The sequence below is a fragment of the Poecilia mexicana genome, unplaced genomic scaffold (assembly GCF_051168715.1).
Source record: "Poecilia mexicana isolate PSO_F unplaced genomic scaffold, ASM5116871v1 scaffold_14, whole genome shotgun sequence".
Taxonomy (NCBI): domain Eukaryota; kingdom Metazoa; phylum Chordata; class Actinopteri; order Cyprinodontiformes; family Poeciliidae; genus Poecilia; species Poecilia mexicana.
In genome coordinates, this window is record NW_028263383.1 from 7,824,137 (window position 1) to 7,843,608 (window position 19,472).

The following is a 19,472-nucleotide window of genomic DNA, read 5'->3' on the forward strand; positions in this document are numbered from 1 at the left end:
TTAAAGCCTTATCTGTGATTGAATTTTAAGATGAAGACATGTCAGGCATTACAGCAAAGAGGGAAGCTAAAGGAAAATGATTTTTTTTCTTAATAGTTATTCTTTGTACGTTCTGAGAGGTGAGAACTGGGTTGCATTTAAGACCGACAATTTTTTTTTTTTTATTCTTGAAATGTGGGGACTTGAATATGCAGTGGCTGTGTCTGCAGAGTGTAAACCTGCAAAGACAGGAAATGAAAATGGGCTTCTGTTATCACAGAGGTGGCAGCCCTGATCAGTCCATCCACTCTTCCATCTTGATATTCAGTCAAGCCCTCCTAAGCCTGCCTACAATGTCTGTCTTTCAAACTGCTGAAGGAGGAGGATGAAAGAAGCTTATGGAAACGAGTATTTTAGAGAAACAGAGCACCAAACACATGAACATGCATCTCTGCAAATTAAAATGTTGTCTAAAACCAGTAATTTTATTCCAAATGCACAAAGATTCAATAAACCGCTAGAGAGGAAAGAAGGGAGTTCTGGACAATTGTTTTAGGTGTGAATACGTCTTATATTGAGCTACACACAAGGAGGCCAAGACAGAGTAACAGAGTCGGTGTGAGCCAAGATTTTTGACACTCGGTGAAGGCTACTGTCAGTGCAGGCTCATGTGCTGGAGCCGCTCTGATAAGGCCGACAGGAAGCGAACACATCTATTACACACGCATCTAGAAACGCACACAAAGAGCCTCTCTGACATTCTGCTTTTCTCGGGAAAAGCAGCCGGCTTGTATGTCATTATGATAATATAACGGATCAATAACTATCTAACGGGGCAGTGACAGGTTACCCCACCAACCACTTGTAATTTTGTTTATGTGTGACTGTATTGTATAAAATAGTCCATCAGTGCGTAATCGACTCTTTGCTGTGTGTGAAGAGACGGACCTCGCAAAAGGAAAACACTTAATAAATTGTCATCTAAGAGAAGTCATCTCTAGCAATAAACAAAATGTTTTTTTAACTTAACAAAACACTAATTGTATTTGAAACATATATTTCTTTTAATACACAATATCACGGTTTACAAACAACAAAAACCCCAAATCCACTTTCATTTTAATAATAAGACTAAAACAATAGATATGTGTAATTTTTTTGGGTACAAAAATGTTAGAATAAGGCCATGAGAAAAATTAGCAAGACTACTGACTTGACATTTGTCTCCCACAAGCAGGGAGATCCACAAAAGTTCATAGTTACAGAAGAAATCTCAGCTCTATCTCTTGGATAGAGAGCTGGCTGGTGTTAACCTCTCAGAGTACGATGGGAGCTGTGACCTCATTCAACGGCATCGCTGACTGCAATAAGACTGTGCTTGATTGGCTAGAAAATTTACCTGACCTGAACTCCACAGAGGATAAATGTGATGTCGTCTGGATGGAGATGAGACACCAGACCCAACAATGCAGCCGAGGCTCAGTATTAAAGCAAGCTTCCAGCTTAGCAGTGACGAAACTTGGTTCAAGCTTCGTTCAGTTTTGAGTGAACGTACTGGATAATATGCGGCGATGCTTGTCTGTAGGCAAACATGATTTTTAATGAATCTTGTGGAAGATTTCGATTTTCAGGGAAATGGAATTTGGGTTTTTCATTAGCTATAAGCCTTCAAAATTAACAGAAATAAAAAGAGAAGTTTAATCAGTTTTCAAATTAAATTACTGAAATTAATTAACTTTTTAATAATATTCTACTCCCAGATACTCCTGTAAACTGTAACCAGCGAACACTTGGCGTTTAGGTTCAAAACACGCATAGAAGAGTAAAATACTGATGACTTTGACAATCTGTGGAGTTTTAGTTTGAAGTTCAGATATGAAGTTTCAAACTAACTCACAAAGGCCCAGTTTTCACTTGTCACTCTTACTGTCAGTCTGTGTAATTTGAAGCTGCTTGTTAGGTGACAAATATAGCAGAACAAAAATAATATTCTACTTCTGTGTTGAAACAGTTGTGACACAGACCCAAAAGCAAGCTTAAAACATGACTCCATAACAAGTGGGTGAGCAGCGTAACAAAACAAAGGAGCCCACAGATCTACTAAGATCAAGAGACAAAAATCTGACAAGGAGTAAGCAGGGACTAAATATACTGAGGGAGCAAAGATAGCTGCAAAGCAGGTGGGACGGTTATGGAAGAGGGAACATGCGCATCGCAGGAAGAAACAGAAAAAGACCAAGGAAATGAAAGAGAAACAGGATAAATAAAAACTACAATAATCAAAAGTAAACTCAGAAACCCAAAACACAAAAGATCAAAACATCTTAATAACCCCTGCAAATAATTTTATTCTATTTACACAGTTTGATAACAAGATATTGATCTGCACTCTCTCAGATTTTCACTTTGGGCCATCTGAGAATCTGTGGCGTTACTTTGATTTGATTTGAATTGATGCCCATAGATGCTCTCCGTCCGATCTGAGGGCGTTTTGAATAGAAGAATGGACCAAAAAATTATTTCACCAGAGGGGTAGAGAACGTAGAGACGCACCTGTAAGGTTTTACAGAGGTAAATGTAGCAAAATGTGTCTATAAAAACTATTCAGTCCTCAGAGGGACTGAATACAAACACAAAACATGGGTTCAAATTTGTTAGAAAAGGAAAAAAAAGCGGATCCTCTTTAGCCAGAACAGAGCTTTCCATCAACGATATTCATGTTGTGCTTTGATGTGCATGAAAATCCTGGTTTAACCCACAACACGAAACCAGTGGCAGATAGACGAATGTCCTTGCTGGTTTTCAGCTTCTGTCTGTGGACCTCACAGTAGACTTTAACAGACCGTCTGAAGGCCTGTTTCTGTTCAATCAAGGACACTTCATGCTCACTGGGGTATTTATAGGCTCTGAATTGTCTCTCTCTCTGTTTGGCTGTATGAATGTGTCTAAGATCTTAGTTATCCAAGATTTCATAAAGGACTCCAGTGGCAGAAATACAGATGCTCTGCAGCGTTCTGTTTTCTTTCATGGTTTTCATTCGGTAGGTGCAGCCTTTTGCCAACTTTCACTCTTACATAATTCCCTTTTAACATTGTATTTATTTTATTTTTATTTTCCTCTGTCTTGTCCTCTAACCTCCTGGCCAGTGGGCACCCATAGCAGATTTAGCTTTCAGTAGAATTATTATCATTTTTCTCATTGATTTTTTTTCCCCCACTCTGTACTTCCTTTCATTGTTTCTCTCCTATCCAGCAGTAGTTAAATTAACCTCCCCTATTGCACTCCATCCCTCTCCATCATGAGCACATTTAGCCTCAAGGCATGTGTGGTTTTTTTTTTTTTTTCTTTTCTGCAGCTCTTGGAGAGCCAGAGGCCACGCCGACACCAAGGACGAAATGCACTTTGCTCACTATGTGCTAGTACTTATGCATGATAATTCTTCAAAGGTAAAAAGGTCTAAATTGCAACTGCAAGCACATTTATAACACAGTGAGTAATTGGAAACAGCATATGTGACGGATTTTTAAGTGAATTATTGGGTACAGTGGTGACAGAGCAGCAGGTGGACGTAGGTGGTCGATCCCAGCAGGTACAACACATCAAGTATGTTGGTGCAGCATGCATGCATAGCAGATTAGGGATTAAATTAAAGAACACTCCGAGTGGCATCAAAGACGGTGCATGAAATGTCACCGTAGACTTCATTATAAGCAAACTCTCACCCTCAAAGGGAACTTCCTGGTTTGCAGCTCAGTGACTCAGAGTAGGGGAAAAATTAGCATCAAGTCTATTTCTTAACTACTAAGAAATAGACTTCTGAATGACATCAGATCTCAACTGAATTTATTGGCATCACAGCATTCTATGCTTTGTACATTTTACATACCGGAGGTTACAGTATTGCTCAATCTCTCTACTTAGTTCCTGGGTCCTCTCTCCTCACTTCACCCCAACAGGATGTAGATTTGGGGACTGGCATGGTCACAAAAGAAGAATGACTTTGTGCATCATGAACCTTTCAGGGCTGATTTGCCCGTGTGCTTTGGCTAATTGTCGTGCTCAAAAGATTTTTATTTTAAAGGCACTCTATTCCCAGAACCTTTGGAAGAGAAAAAAGTACCACAGCATCACAGATCGTCAACAGTGAGCATGAATCAATTCTCTAAATATTCCTCCTCTGCTTTCTGCCTGACGAACATTGAGTTAAAGCTGCTTAGCATTTAGCAAACTCTGCATTTTTATAAGCATTCTGGGCAACAGAAACCTTTTCCCTGACATGCCATCCAATTAATTAGATAGTATCTATAGCTTACAAGAAGGTGTAGTTCTCTTATTGACTTTTTCAGATACTTTTACCTATCTTGCCGAACTCATATTTCTATGTGGTGGAAATGTAAACTTAATTTCTTGCTCAGTTTTTAAAAATGCTCTCAGTCTGGTTTGAAATCCTTTTTCTTTCTGCTGAAACATTTTTTAAAGACGGAAAAAAACAACATATAATAGTAGTAAATTCAAACTTCAAGAGTGAGCGGAAAACGCTGTGTAAGTGTGCAGAAAATGTTACAGCATGTTTTTATATAACATTCTGTTTTTATATAACCTTTTTTTATAGCCAAAATTAGAGCTTGTTGCACTTTGGGTGTCGAGAAGCAACATCAGTTTCACGAGGGCAGCTGGATCGAGAGCAGCAGAAAGAGAAAAATGTGTGAAAGCACACATTACTCAAAACACTATTATTGTGGTCTTTTGTGACTGCTGTCAATTGACAAATTGGTGTCTCTGGGCCCTGTTCTATAGAGTCGGTGGTGCAGAGAAATGCACTCATGCTGTGGCAGCTGACTTTTAGATGTTTCGCTGCTACAGGCATGAAGCGCAGTTGGAAGCAGGCTGTGATTATGAGAAATATATTATTTGGAGGTGAGAGGGACTTGTGTCAATCATTGGCTGTCAAATTTGATTTCCCTGTGTTTGCTATTACAAATTGTTTTCTGCTCCATGGAGTCATGAAACATGCAGATGGTTTGCGAGTCCGTGTGTAATTTCTAATTATCTGTGGTTGGTTTTTTTCTAGACAAAAGTGAAGAGATTTGTTTTGCGTACTGTTTTCAGCAAAATGTACGCAACTTTTTAAAATGTTTCAATCCTTAATCTTCCAAAGAAAAGGTCTCACGCCTTTAAAAAGTTTAATAATAATTTAATATGCCACCTTAATAAAAATGAATGTATCAACAAACTATTCAATATTTGCATGACTGTTCCAATAAATATTTGTGTTAATCTATCACTTTAGTAAATGAGGCACTATTAATGCCTCCTGCCAAGCAGATTTTCAGAGATTCAATTTAAACGAAGGAAACTGAAGCTTTCAAAAGCAGCTTATTTTGCTCCAAGTGGTTGTGAGTGTTTTCCCGGTAAAACAATCCCCAAAAAGGCGTCACCATTGAAACTGCTAAATTGCAATCCTGGCAAACTTCACAACCAGTATAACAACTGTAACCCATTTTTCTAGGTGGTTTAATATGTGACATTTTGGCTCCTTCCAATATAGAAACACAGACAAAGCCAGACTGGGTCAGCAACATTTATGTGATTTCAGCAAGTCTGAAGATGTCATTGATTTCACTTGGTGCGGGCCACACACTGAAGCATTTTTTTATTTATTTTTTTTTTACCCTAAACCTGATTCTAAGAGTTCAACAGCTACAGAGATATAAAAATATATTCACAAGATTAAATTTTCTTATGAATTTATACTTTGACTTTTAGCATTACAACATTTTTACTTTTCTAGCTGCACGTAAATAAAATCAACAAGAAGATACATTCATTTAATTCAGTGGTAGGTGTTTCTCACTGTCCGAGATCTGGAAATATGGCAGCCATTCATAAAATAATGGATATACTTTCAATAATAAAACTAAAAGTTTCTCACCAACCCTAAACTCAAAATGCAACATGCCTGCTGCTTGCAGAGAGTAACAACAGCTGCAGTAATTATTTTTTCGCACTTTTGTTTTTACACTCATGTCTTATTAAATAACACACATATCATAACAGTGCACAGCTTCTGTTGGTGAAGCAGTGTGAATACAGAAGATTGCTCAGAAATATACTGTTGTTCACCTATATTTCTAATTGTTGCTGCAAATCAGCAGCAGTTTTCCAGGCTACAACAAAAAAGCAATTGAAGGGACGGTGCCACATTTTTGCGGTGCAGTTCTGTCTTAAGGTTATAAGCAGGTCTTGTCTACAGTGGTTGACGCTTGTCATTTTTATTTACTTCCAAGTCAGACAGATTAGTCCTGGAGGCTGAGGTTAACAGCTTGTCTGAAAGGTGTCAGGACCAAATCGGCTTTCTGCTGTCTTAAATTAACTCCAATTGTGAAAACGTTGCAGCGGTAGATGTGAATTGTATTTTATGAGCCTTTAAGCCATCGACACGCTTACATTGAGTAGGTATTAATAGAAAAGTTAATAATTATTTGCACAGTAAACTGTAGGAGGTTCTGCACCACCAATAATCTTCCTGTGTGAAACATACCGGAAACATAACATGTCAGTTATTTAAGTAAAGCAGTAAAAAAGCAAAAGTTCTGCATTTCTTCTTTTAATAAACAGATTATGAATTCATTCAGTTTTTCAATCCTACATTTTTCTCACAGGAAGATGAGCCGACAAGATCATTGGTGGTGCAGAACCTCACAAGTCAACTACCTGTGAAATAAATAATGCATGACATTGTAGTTACTTGATTGTGCTACAAAATGGCACTAAATGTTTGCCGAACACATTCTACTGACCCTTTAACTGCTTTTATCCATTTAACAATTTAATAAATTTTAATCAGAGCACGTTTGAAACAAACTGTGAACACCCCCAAAAGGCTGGCCCTCTAGACAAAGTTCCCCCCAAGAGCAAAAAAATGTTAAAAACTCTCTAAAAAAAACTCCAAAATATCATAACAAGACCTGCAGAAGAAAACAGAGAACGAAGGCACAAGTTTAACTATTATGGGAGGCTTGAAAGGAGAAACCCTTTGCTCTCTGAGAAAAAAAACCCAAAACAAAACATGAAGGCCAGTCTGAAGTTTGGACTGAAATAAGAAAGAACTGAGCCTTGAAAATTGTGTGGACAAATAAATCTAACCAGCAGAGCAGAGGACTGGTTATGGTTTAGGGACGCCTTGCTGCAGCAGGACATAACTAGTAACTCACCATCGTAGAGCGCATGAAGAATCATGTCATTTACCAGAAAGTGTTTGAAAAAAAATGTGAGAAATGCTTTTGTGTTTTATATTGAATTAGGAAAAATTTTGGAGTTTATTTCAAAGTAAACTATTTTCTAGAGATAAAATAAGATTTAAAAAATATCTTAAATAAGAACTTCAGTATGTTTTTCTCATATGATATGTATCATGGATCTGAATGGAGAATCATTTTCACACCAGGTCTCATCATGCCATGACTGAATATCTTTTTCCATTTCCCTCATCGTCCTTTGTGACCTGCTGTCTGCTCCGGAGCTGCATCTCATTGCACCATTAGTATCTCAGTTCACAGCTACAGCATATGGTGTAAAATTAATATTTTGCATATAGATTTTTGTCCCTGTTGCCTTGTCTACTTTTGTATTCTGCCTGCATGTTTCTGGCAGTCTGTTTTCCTGAAAGTCTCCAGCTTGGGTTTTGGTCCCGCTTGGAATTACGGCAAAATTATATTAAAAACTCCATGATCCTGAAAATAGAGGGAGTGTGAGCAGAATGCAGAGTGTGTGCAACGTTTGTTTTCAGACATGGATCTGAATGGAGGATAATCTATTTCACAGTTTCTAATGATTCTATATGCTACAGTCATCCCTTAGCTTTGTTGGTCCGTTTAGCCGCATCTCTGTGCACCTGCAGTGTCTTTAGGATTTGCTAGTCGATAACCGTCTTAAGCCTCTATCTTCATAACCTCAAATCGGATCACTGTGATATGACTGTGATAGATCCTGTTGTTTGTGTGCTTATCTACAGGATTAGATGCACCCGCTGGAATAGCTGTGAGATAACGTCTTCCACTTTGCTATTACCTGGCAGCGAGAAGAAAAGAGTCAGAGTTCCTAGAAAAATGTCTGAAAATAGAGGTTTTTCTTCTATAAAGGTATGATTTAATTAGGGGTGTCCTATAAAATTAAAATGGTCCTTAACCTAATTACTGTGGGCTTTTTTTTTTTTTTTCAAAGTTGTAGTGAATCACCAGATAATAGTACAAAAAAGAAGAACTGGCATAAATCCTTAGCTCTTGCAGAACTTTTTTTAAATTGCTTCGTCACATATAGTAAGTGCAAAATCAGAGGACAAATACTGAGTCATAAGACCCAAACATGGTTGTATGGATAAATAATTTCAAGTCAGAGTTTCTACAGCACAACCATGACACCCCATGTGCATCCAGGTTTGGTTTAAACAAAAAGGAAAAGGTTGATTAACAAAAAGCATATATTTATTTATTCTGGTTGAGATGAAAGGTGAATGTTTTCGAAAGCATCATTTGGGAACCAGAAAATATAGATTGACAATCCTTTCAAAATAACAGTTTTTTAGGCAGCAATATTTTCCAGAGAAGAAAATTGGGGCAATGCAGACACACATTGATAATAAAGTTTTTTAGTTTTCAGATGAAAACTTATAATGCAATGTTATATTTTGATTGTAGATGGCCTAAGATGTTAAATTAGTTCATACATTTACTATGCTTTGTAAAATATTTTACATCTCAGAAACATTATCACATTCTATCTCATTGTAAGGATTACTGGTGGCCGACCTATACAAAGTAATGTATAGATGTGAAGCATAAGACAATCTGTATGAATGAAGTAGGACATTAATTTAGACAGTTTTGTTCTGTTTGTTAATGAAACATATTTTTTCCTATGGCGACTCTTGTTATTGGTACTATTAGAAGGATTACTGGAAAAGGCTTAACTGTACGATTAACAAAATTAAAAAGGAGACAAAAAATATTATGATGTAAATCTGTAAATATAAGTATGTAAACATGTAATTATGTAATGTGACGTGTTTTTCATCCATCCTCAAGTGTGCTTAGGGTAGGGGTAATCATTCAAACAGCATATGGATCATTTTCATCCCGCTAGCACGGGGTTTGTATTAATTTGTTTAGGACTTTCTGCAAAATCACGGTTAACAGATGCAGCAATGTTTCTGCGTTCTTCTTCTCCTCGCCTCCGTATTTCCAGCTGTGAGCTAAGTGGAGATGTGGCTAATTATCCGGTTTACACCACAAAGATAATTACGCCCTTATGAGAAGTAACACGTTGAATGTGCAGTTCATATTGAACTCAAAAAGCTCTCTTCTGTGCATCTGTTTTGTGTATTGATTCATCACACGTGCGCCACATCAGTTAAGTCTTATGGAGGGGAGCTTCTCCAAGTTCACTAGGCTGTTTAATATTTAATTACGGCCTCAAACGCAATTTAAAGCGGGATTATCGGGATAACAAAGAGTTAAGGAAGGCGCTTAAAAGAGCCAGCTCCACAGAAAATGCTGCTTTATACTGAGCTTTTCAGGTCTTCGCATCTGATTTGGACTAAAACAGTACAGCTTGAACCTCATAAATCTCCCTCCCAGAGGGACGTGGCTAATCACAGATGCACCACATGTCAGTGGCTCAGTTATTCAGCCAGATTAACAGTGCAGGGGGTATTCAGCACACAATGCAGCAGAACACATTGCTAAACACACAGCCTCAAAAGGTGGTAATTGAAGGTTTCTCAGCCTTGTATTAAATTTGATTTTAAAGGGTAGGAAAACAGATGAAGATTATATTTCAGATCAAATCAAATCTACTCAGAAAATATGCAGAAAATGTGTTTTTTAATATCTGCTATTTGGTCAGCCGGTGTTGACCAAATAGCAGATATTAAAAACACAATACTACTAATTCCTGGTATCCTAAAATAACTTTTAAAAATGCCTATGCCTTGTCCCTAAAATAGAGTCGATGGAGAGCTTGCAGAAGAATAATGTGAGCCCAAGAAAAGATCTTTGAAGCACAAGAGGGAATGGGTGGAGTGGAGACTAACATGTAGGGATGCTGAGGAACGTAGGACCTGAACAATGCAAGAGCAGTACCAGTAACGCTAACACAAGTACAAGTGAAGCTCTCAGCAAGAGAGAACAACATTTTTGGGAGGGTAATTTTTCCAAGTGCTTGTTTTTCTAATACTGTACATTACACTACAGGCGTTTTTCCTTCACTCCAATGGGAGATATTGAGATTTGTTGTGTGAAAAGCAGCTGTGAGATCCAAAACCACAGGGAGAGCAAAATCTGTATTTATCTACAGCCAGAATTTGCAGCTATTGTTGCATTATTAAAAAGCTTGCAGTTTCTGTGTTGTGAAGTTTTAAATCCAGACACTGAGACAATAAACTCTGCATAACAGATGCAGTTCTTTAAAAAATAGTTTGTATATTTTAGTGAACAAGAGCAGAAGGAAGTTAAGATGAGCAACATCACAGCACAATCATAGCACCTTCATGTCCTTGTCCTCCAAAGAAATTACGTTTGCTCTTCCAGCTGACTGACCGTCCCAGTTTTATCAGGAAAAAAGTCACATTGTTGGAGGACAAAGGGGTTTCTTGTCAGAAAGTAATTTTACCAAGAAGCTGCTCCACACCCTACGAGGAAGGGTAAAGCATTGTTTTTTGTTTTTTTTTATAAAAGCTAAGGCACCTCCAGCTGTTTTCACCACTAATAATTTTATTCACCAATGTTCTTTCTGACTTTGTTTCCCTTGTCCTGATTTTGAATCTGCCATATTGAAAATGTCTTAAAACCTTTTCTTTCTGGAAAAAAACCCTACTTTTTACCCTTTGTGTCCTATTTAGTTTGTAAGAGTCCCTACTACAGTCATATTCACAAAATAAGAATGTGTTCTGATCATTTTGTCAGATTAATGGTGTTTTGAAAATAATCTTTTCGTAGGTATTAAACATACTTTTCATCAAACCCAAATTTCTGCTTTCAAAATGTTTTTTATTTATTTATTGGTCTTATGTCATTATCTCCTAAAGAGGCTGAATAATTACTTTAAGAAACAATACTGTATACTAATATTGTGTAAAATACACATGCAAGTTTAAGTTTTTGAATTATTTTTAAATTTTAAAAAATTATTTAATCTGTTTGACATTTAACCATCCAGTTGAATATGTTATTAAATCTTGTGCATTAACAGAATGGTACAGAGAGCTCAATAGATAAAACCTTCATTGTGGGAAAAAAGTGTCCAAAACGTCTCTGCTTTCAGCTTTTTAAGTTTTTCATGTTTAACTCATAACCAGAGTAAATACAAGAAGCACTTTATGATAAATATGTAATTTATTAAAAGGAAAGCAGCTATCCAAAACAACGCAGACCTTTGCGAAAAAGTAACTGCCTCATGAATCTAAATCTACTTGAGCTACTTTTACCAAGAGTAGCATTTGTAATCAAATAAATCAGACATTTGTGATAACTTATATTCAGGCCTTTACACCACTTTGGAGGTAGAAGATAAATATTAGGGTTATGCTAAGGCAACTTATTTTATTTACAAAAGTTGCAAATAAAAGGGCCAACTTATCATGCAGTGCTAACTTTAAGTGTTTGTGGTTCTTCACTTCATTGAGCCATACACTCACCAAGACATGGTGGATCCTTTTTTTCATGAAGGTTTTTGTGCAAAATAATAAAGGTTTTGAGCTATTGTGAAATCGATGTTTAAAATATTTTTATTGCATTATAAACCCTAAGCACTTCTCCCTGTAGCTACATTTTAGTTCGTCAGTTTGACGTAGTATTAAAACACAGCCACGTTTTTACTGAGGATACATTTTTTGGAGGTGGGTGTAACATGTTGGTTGTTTTACTGTAGGTTTTTTTTTTTGCAATCACAGATCTTCCAGGGTCTGTTACAAGTAACCCAGAAGGGATGTGTGCAACCTTTATTTAATGCATGTGTTGTGATTGCATGTTGATTAAATGTCATTCCATTTTTTGTTCCCTGAGAAAAATGATTCATTCATGTGAAGGAGAGTGGGTAATCATGTAGTCTTTTGGCAAGAAATGGTTTCTTGTGCAGACAAAGTGGATTTTTTCCCCTCCCTGACCTCATTTGCATAATTAGACAGACTTTCTTGGCTTAATCACCACTTTACCTTCATTATTCTGCAGCCGTTCATCTGTTGTCTTTTCAAACCTGCACTGTGCTATTTTGATTTTTTAAAAACTGCACTTACTTTTTGTGCTCACTCTAATGGGTCCCTGGAGCTGCGCGAGTATCAGACTGATCGTTTCGAGGACAACTTTTTGTAAGGTTAGACCATTTAGTCATGCAACCAGGACGACAAAATTAAAGCTCCTCTGTGGGCCAGAAAGTATATAGGAGGGAGAGGCGACCAACGCCGGACCCCAGCAAAAATGTAAACAAATGGTGGGTGAAATAAAGTAACGTTGGCTGGGAAGAGCACGGTGACCAATTTAAGCTTCTTTAAACTTGTTTCACAGCACATCTGGTGCAAAATCAATCTACAATCATCTTCGATGTTTAAACGCTACAATAACTGTAACGCTAGAAGTTTCTACATCTAAAAAAATAAATTTGTCTGCTCTGGAAAGATAGGCAAGACTGAAAGTCCAGACTTACTTACGGTCTGATTAGATGAATCAGATCTTTCAAGCTGAAGGTCTGATCCAATTATGTGCTGTTAGTGCAGAAAAGGCATCGGCGTTAAATGTCAGTACTTGGATAGTGGACCTCTGATATTCACCGGGCTAGACTGCAAATAGCTAAAATCCACACTTGAGACCCCCTCTGACAACATTCATAGCTGCTTATTTTAATAGTGCAAAACATCAATTGTACACTAATGTGCATTAATGTGCAAAGTGGAAACTATTTGAGCACTACTGCAGAAGATAAAATCTACGATCCTCCTCATGTGTTTTGTGAGAACTTTCCTGTACATTCTGTAGTTTTGACCTAATTGTGTTCCTTTGCATCAAAAGATGTTTAATTCAGATTGTGTTGAAATCCTGGAACAGTTCAAGCTGAACTCTGACCACAAATTAAATCAAAGTGCACATTAAATGGTAGGCTCACAAATGCAAGTCTTCATTTTGAAAGCTTGTAGAATTTGACAGTGACGACGCCAACATAAATGCTGCCAAAACCAAACATGGATGCAAATATTTCCGTCATGCTACATTAAATGCATCAAATGCAATCCGAAGAATGTGAGAGCTTAAATGTTTTTCATCCTCTTTTCCTTCATCAAACTCAACAGTCCTCTGAACAACAACAGTTATTCTCCTTGGTCTCTCTGTCATCAGTCTGGTTAGAATCCCCCTCTCCTCCGTTCTTTGCCGTCTCATTTATCCAGCACCTTCTGCTAATGAGTTCAGTTTAATTGTATCCCATTTGACTTGAAAACGAATGAAATCCTGAAATCATTCACAGGGAGATTTTAGATTTGTAAGGGTAATTTTTCACTTACTTTAAAAAAAGGACGAGTAACCGTGGATTATTTTCACACAAAGAACTTTCTCGCCTATTAGTGCTTTCACCATGCGATTGGGGAGAGGGTTATCTTACTTTAGAAGAAGTGCTTCACAAAGGGGTAATGACATATTTTGTGAATGATACTTTTGTAGTCATCTTATTCATCGAGATAATGGCTTATTGTGCTGCTGAAAGATTGCAGAAGGATATCTTTAACAAATTATAATGGTCATCTAATCAATCCTTCAGTCCACCTTTTAGGAGCAAAGACAATCACAGCTAAAAAGATTAGATGCTGTATATTCTGAGCTCTTATCATGAACAAGAAAATTAATTTGTGAAACTGCTGAAATGGTAGCAATTACTTTTTGAGTAATTATTTCTCACTAACTGCCTTCTGGGAAGGACATGTTGGAAGTGACCTGTATTATTGATAGATAAAAACTTAGATTGTATTCATCCTCCTTATCCTTTTTATTTACACCAGTCAACTTTGTATGACCAGAAACCGTGTTTTCATCAACCTTTTTTATAATCTGCTTAGTTGCGGTAGATAATTTTATAACTTGTTGTGATCAGAGGAAGAGGAAGCATGTGTATTTTAAATAAATAAAAAGCTATATTTACACAAAGAGGTTTACTTTCTTTAAGTAAAACTCAAACTGATCAAGGCCTGCATCAGAGTTTTATGTCAAATGCTGCACTGAGGTCCAGCAGTACCAACTGTGGTTCTTCCACAATCTGCATTTATGTAGATATCATCAAACACTTTGACAGGGGCGAGCATGGAAACCAAACTGAAAGACATAAAAGTGATTGGTAACTGTTAGGAAGTAAATTAACAATTTAAAAAGAGCTTTTTCTTTTTCTGAGTTGAAGCTGAGAAGAATGCTGTAACAGGAAAACTTCAAATATTTTGCAAGTTACTTTGTGAACTACAGAATAAAAAAAAATATCTCTGTTCATGTTTACAGAAATATAATAAAGGAATCTGTCCGTAACCCATTGCTCTGCCATTCAGTTCTTTCACACAAGACAGTAAAACATTCCCATGCACTGTTAGGTCGGTTCTATAAAGTTAAACTTAAGCAATTCATAATCTCAATTCCCTTTGGAGAAAAAGATAACTGCTATAATTGGGATCGTTTGGTTAAGTGAATGTGCTAATCCTTCACATCGAGCTTTTTTAAATACGGTAGTTCACAAAGTTCAAAGTGACATACAGAGCAAATTGAGATATTCATTGTCTGTGGTACAATTCTTCCTGGGATTAACTGAGTTATTTGCTATGAACCCTGAACAGTTTTTTGATTTTCAGGCAGTTGAAATGCAGAAACGATGCTGACTTTAGTTTCCTTTAATCTTACTGAGGTATCAAACAGCCTCTCAACACTCTGCTTCTCTTCGTTACTTTTTCAGCTCTTAAACTCACAAAAACATCAGCCTTAGGAAGTGTGCATGTATGCCAAGACAAACTGTGAGTTTTGACTTCATCTTGAGCCGCAAAGAGCAACTTCTTATGTTACTTTTGACCTACTTCACTAAAAAGTCTCCTATCAGGTCTTGTTAGAACATTTTGTTATATTTGTTTATCACATTTCTCAACAAGTAGAACAGCAGAGTTGGTGGCAATTTGGTCTTCACCGTGTTGCTCAAATACACATGGCAGGGCGACAACCTGTCAAGCATCTATTAGACAGGGATGCAGACTTTGGCACTGCATCATCGTGATCCACAGTGATCCACCAACCATAGAAAAATGGTGAAGCTTACCCTGAGTGACACACCTTCCAACATTACTCCAAAACCTCACTGACTCATCCAAGAGATCAGAAAGGATAATGTAAGTACTTATATGTCTCCACAATAAGAAAGAAAATGGGCAACAGACCAATTCAAAGGTGAAAACCAACGCTGGCTAAAAGGGAAAACAATCCTACATTTGTTTAAAAAAAGACTTTTGGGAAAAAGTTTGGAGACTGTTGAGAAAAAACGTTTAACTTTTTGAAATGTTCCATGGCAAAACTAAACATGAATTCTGCTCCCCAAAAAACCTGAAGGAGAAAATCTGATGACCATCAGATGGTTTCCTCACATTCAGTGACTCAGTTGGGTTAACTGGGAGCAATGGCAGTAGCAACTAGGCCTCTAAATGGCTAGAAACATAGAAAATTATGTTGTGGCGAGACCCTAGACAAGCTGTTCAGGGTTGAAAGCTCTCCAATGTGGCTGAATCTGAACAATTTCATAAAGAGTAGTTTGATGAAATATCTCCACAGTGCTGCTAAAGTCATTACCAGTCATTGCAAATGTCGGCTAGCAGCTTGTATTGACAAGGGTGGAACATCTAAGGTGACCGTTACTTTTTCTCCTGTACTGTGTTGTGTTTGATTAGTATTTTCATTGTCATAATGAAAATTTTCATCATCTGAATATAGCTTTTTGTACTTAATCAGTTTATCTTTTAGTCCAATATCAAAATTTGTTCTATGATCTGAAAAGAACTTTGTAATTGGCCGATTGCTTTTCTCTGCATGACACAGAGGAATAATTCTCTTTATGGGTTCGAACAGCTCATTAGGGATGAAGCTAGTGGAAAGGAAGGATTAGGATATTTTGTGTTATTATAGCTAAAAGTATATTATATAAGAATGTTATTTTTGTTGTGTGTGCCATTTGGCTGGGTGGTGCTGCAGTCGAACCGTCTGGGATTTCAGAGACCGCTGGGCAGAAGTAGGACGCAAAGACGATGTAGGTTGGAATTTATGAGGAAGCACAACTATCTGTCAGGAATAATTCACCAGAGACAAAAAAGGGGTGTGTATTTCCATGCATGTGTGCAAAAACCCAAACAGTAAAACCTGAGCAGTATTTTATATGTGTGTCATCGTCTGCATGCGTGTGCGTGTGTGGGGGTGTGTGTGTGTGTGTGTGTGTGTGTGTGTGTGTGTGTGTGTGTGTGTGTGAGTGAGAGAGAGAGAGATTCTGCCAGCAAGAGAAGAAAACAAGAGCAAAAGTTCCCCAGCCTGTGGAGTAAGTTAGTTGTCATCAGTAAATAGCTGCCTGTGTGGTGCTGGGCCAGTGGGCAGGCAGGAATAATGAGGACTGTAGATGGAGCCAGATGGAGTCTCACTTCACACAGCATGACTCTGTTCAACTGTAATGGAGAGCATTTTGTTGTATGAAAGAAGAACTTGAGAGCTTTGGGTCAGTGTTCTCTCAGTCAGTCCAAAAGCCAAAAATAGAGGATTTTTCTATCCAAAGCTTATAATGCTGATCTATTCAATGCAAGGGAATGTTAGAAACAGGCTCATGGTTTAGTAGCGACTCTGATGGGATTGCATTTTTAATTATTATTATTATTTTCAGCTGATTATTAAGATTATTTTAAAGTAGATATCATGTATGCAAAAAAGAAAAAAAAATGCTGATATACTACTTTGGATTTAAACTTCCTTTAAGCACATTTGAGCTGAAACATGCATTTTTAAAATAATTGTGTTTATTGCTCTGGCTTTAGTGTCCCAGACTCAAAGCAACGAGAACATGCAGCCGTTTTTTTTTTTCATCTCTGTTTTCTTCTTTGCGTCTGAAGCTCTGAGGACACGTATCTGTTTTGCAGAACAAATGGGTTCTTGTTTTGTTAGAAGCCTGGCCAGCTGTATTTGTCTGCTGTAACCCCCCCAATCTGCTGCCGCCAGAGCGTGGACTCGCCCCTGTGTGTGTGAATGTATACGGATGCATCCATGTGGGTGTTTGGACTTGGATTTGAACTCATTGTAGAAAATCATGTGGAGAAAAAATAAAAAATAAAACAAATGATGGGAGTTTCTCTGAGCACTTCCACACAATAGTCAGTTAGATGCCTTAATACAGGTAGATTTCATTTAATAATATCACCTAAAGGACAATTTATTCATTGACTCAATTCAGAAAGCTAAATTAATACATCAGATTCATTATTTACACACTGACATTGAGTTACTGGATTAATTTTGATGTTCATGAAAACTCAGTTTCTCAGAACACTATAATGATGTCCATGATGGAGGACTGCCATTGCGTTTTACTGCTCTTTTGTGACGCATTTGGGACACATAAGGGTGGCCAGATGTTTGTGTCTGTTTTTAAGTTAATCCAAAAACTGTTTCTCATGTAGTATGCAGGAAATTGGAGCTATTTAGTCTTCAATTATGCTCAAACATTGAATGATGAGTATAAAAAAGATACCAGACAAAAAAAAAAATGTTCCAGAAATTGAAGGAAAAAGAAAGGAAACAAAAATAAATAGCTAAAAATACCAGAACATTTGACCTCACCTGTCATGAAAATAGATGGCTTTACATAACATGCTTTACAAGACAGGACAGAGTGATTGCAATAAAAGTCACTAAAACGGCTCAAATTGCCAGATTATGTGATTTTTGGCTTTATTGATCGGTTTATCTGCCAAGCGAGAATGAAGTAACAACAAACCGAATGACAGGTGAACCGTGTTTAAACAGAAAGCAGGAGCAAGGACAGTCCAAGGATTGGCAGGGAAGGACTCTGTGTCGGTCCAACCAGGACGGTGCAGCCAGGTAGCACAACATTCGCCAGCAATTTGGAGCCAACCCCGGCTGACTCGCTGCACAGACGAGTCTATGGACTGAAATAGCACAAAGATTGCAGCACATAAAGGCAGGTGAAGGCCAAGGCCTGGAACAGGAGTTCTTTGAGCTTATTTTACTGTGTCTGGCAAAGCTGTTTTTGATTCATCACTCTCAGTATGGTTCCTGTCAGGAATTCAGTCAAACTAGACCCAATAAACAGTGATGCTTTGGTGAGTCACAGTAAACAGCAAAGCAATATAATCTTCTCAGATTTTTTTTTTTTTTTTAGAATACACTTTCAGCCTCTGCAGATGACAAAAGGGACTCTTTTCACTGCAAAAATAAATAAATATAAGTTGGATAAAGACACATTAATGGGTAAAAACCAAATAGAATTCTTTATGTTTGACATTGAATGAACTAGATGTTCCCTGTAATGTCTGGGTTTTCATCAACAGTTCTGCAGAATAACAGCTGCTTTCGGAAAGCCTGGAGAAGTATTATAGGATCACTCTGGACTAAAAGATTAGAAGGAAGCCTGTTACCAGGAAAGCAGGAAAAATATGCAAAAAATAAGGCAACACACACAGCAGCTGTTATTGGAAAGAGCATCATAACATTTTATAAAGGAAATAAATAAGTCCTTTAATTACATTTATACACACATCATAATGGAATAATTTAGAACTGTGACATAAAACACTTGTTTATTTTCTGTCTACAAACTTACAAAAGCTTCCATTCCAACCCCTTAACTCTGTATCTTATTTGGACACCTGTCACAGACTAAGACTAAATAATGGCATAACTGTGAATTAGAAGTAAAAAGTACAGTTGAAGCAGGAGTTCCCAGTTTTCAGGCCTTGAAAAAACAAGTGTGGAGATCATGATGGGAAAACAAACTCATTAACAAAAATATTCTAAAACAATCTACATTTAATGGTTAGAATTCATAGAAGAGTAGCTTCCTACATTTAAAAGTAATTAATTACCTGTTAATGCTGCTTGTGTCTTCATTACACAGCTGCAGATTTATGTTAGAATGTCCTAGTCAAAGTCCAGATTTAAATCCAACACTGGCAGGACTCGTAAACTGATCTTCACATTTGCTCTCGGTCAAATCTGACACGTTTTCATCTGTTCTGGAAAACAGAAAAAGCCAAATTCTACAGTTTTTAAACGAACAAGTTAGTAGAGACAAACTGTGTACATAGCAGTAAAACATGGTTCTACATAATCTAAAAACACATTTCCTAATTTTATGATTGTATGATTTTTGTTAAAATTGAACAAACTTAAGCACATTTTCTTTGTGTTTCACAAATATCCATCTGTGCTGGGCCATAAAGG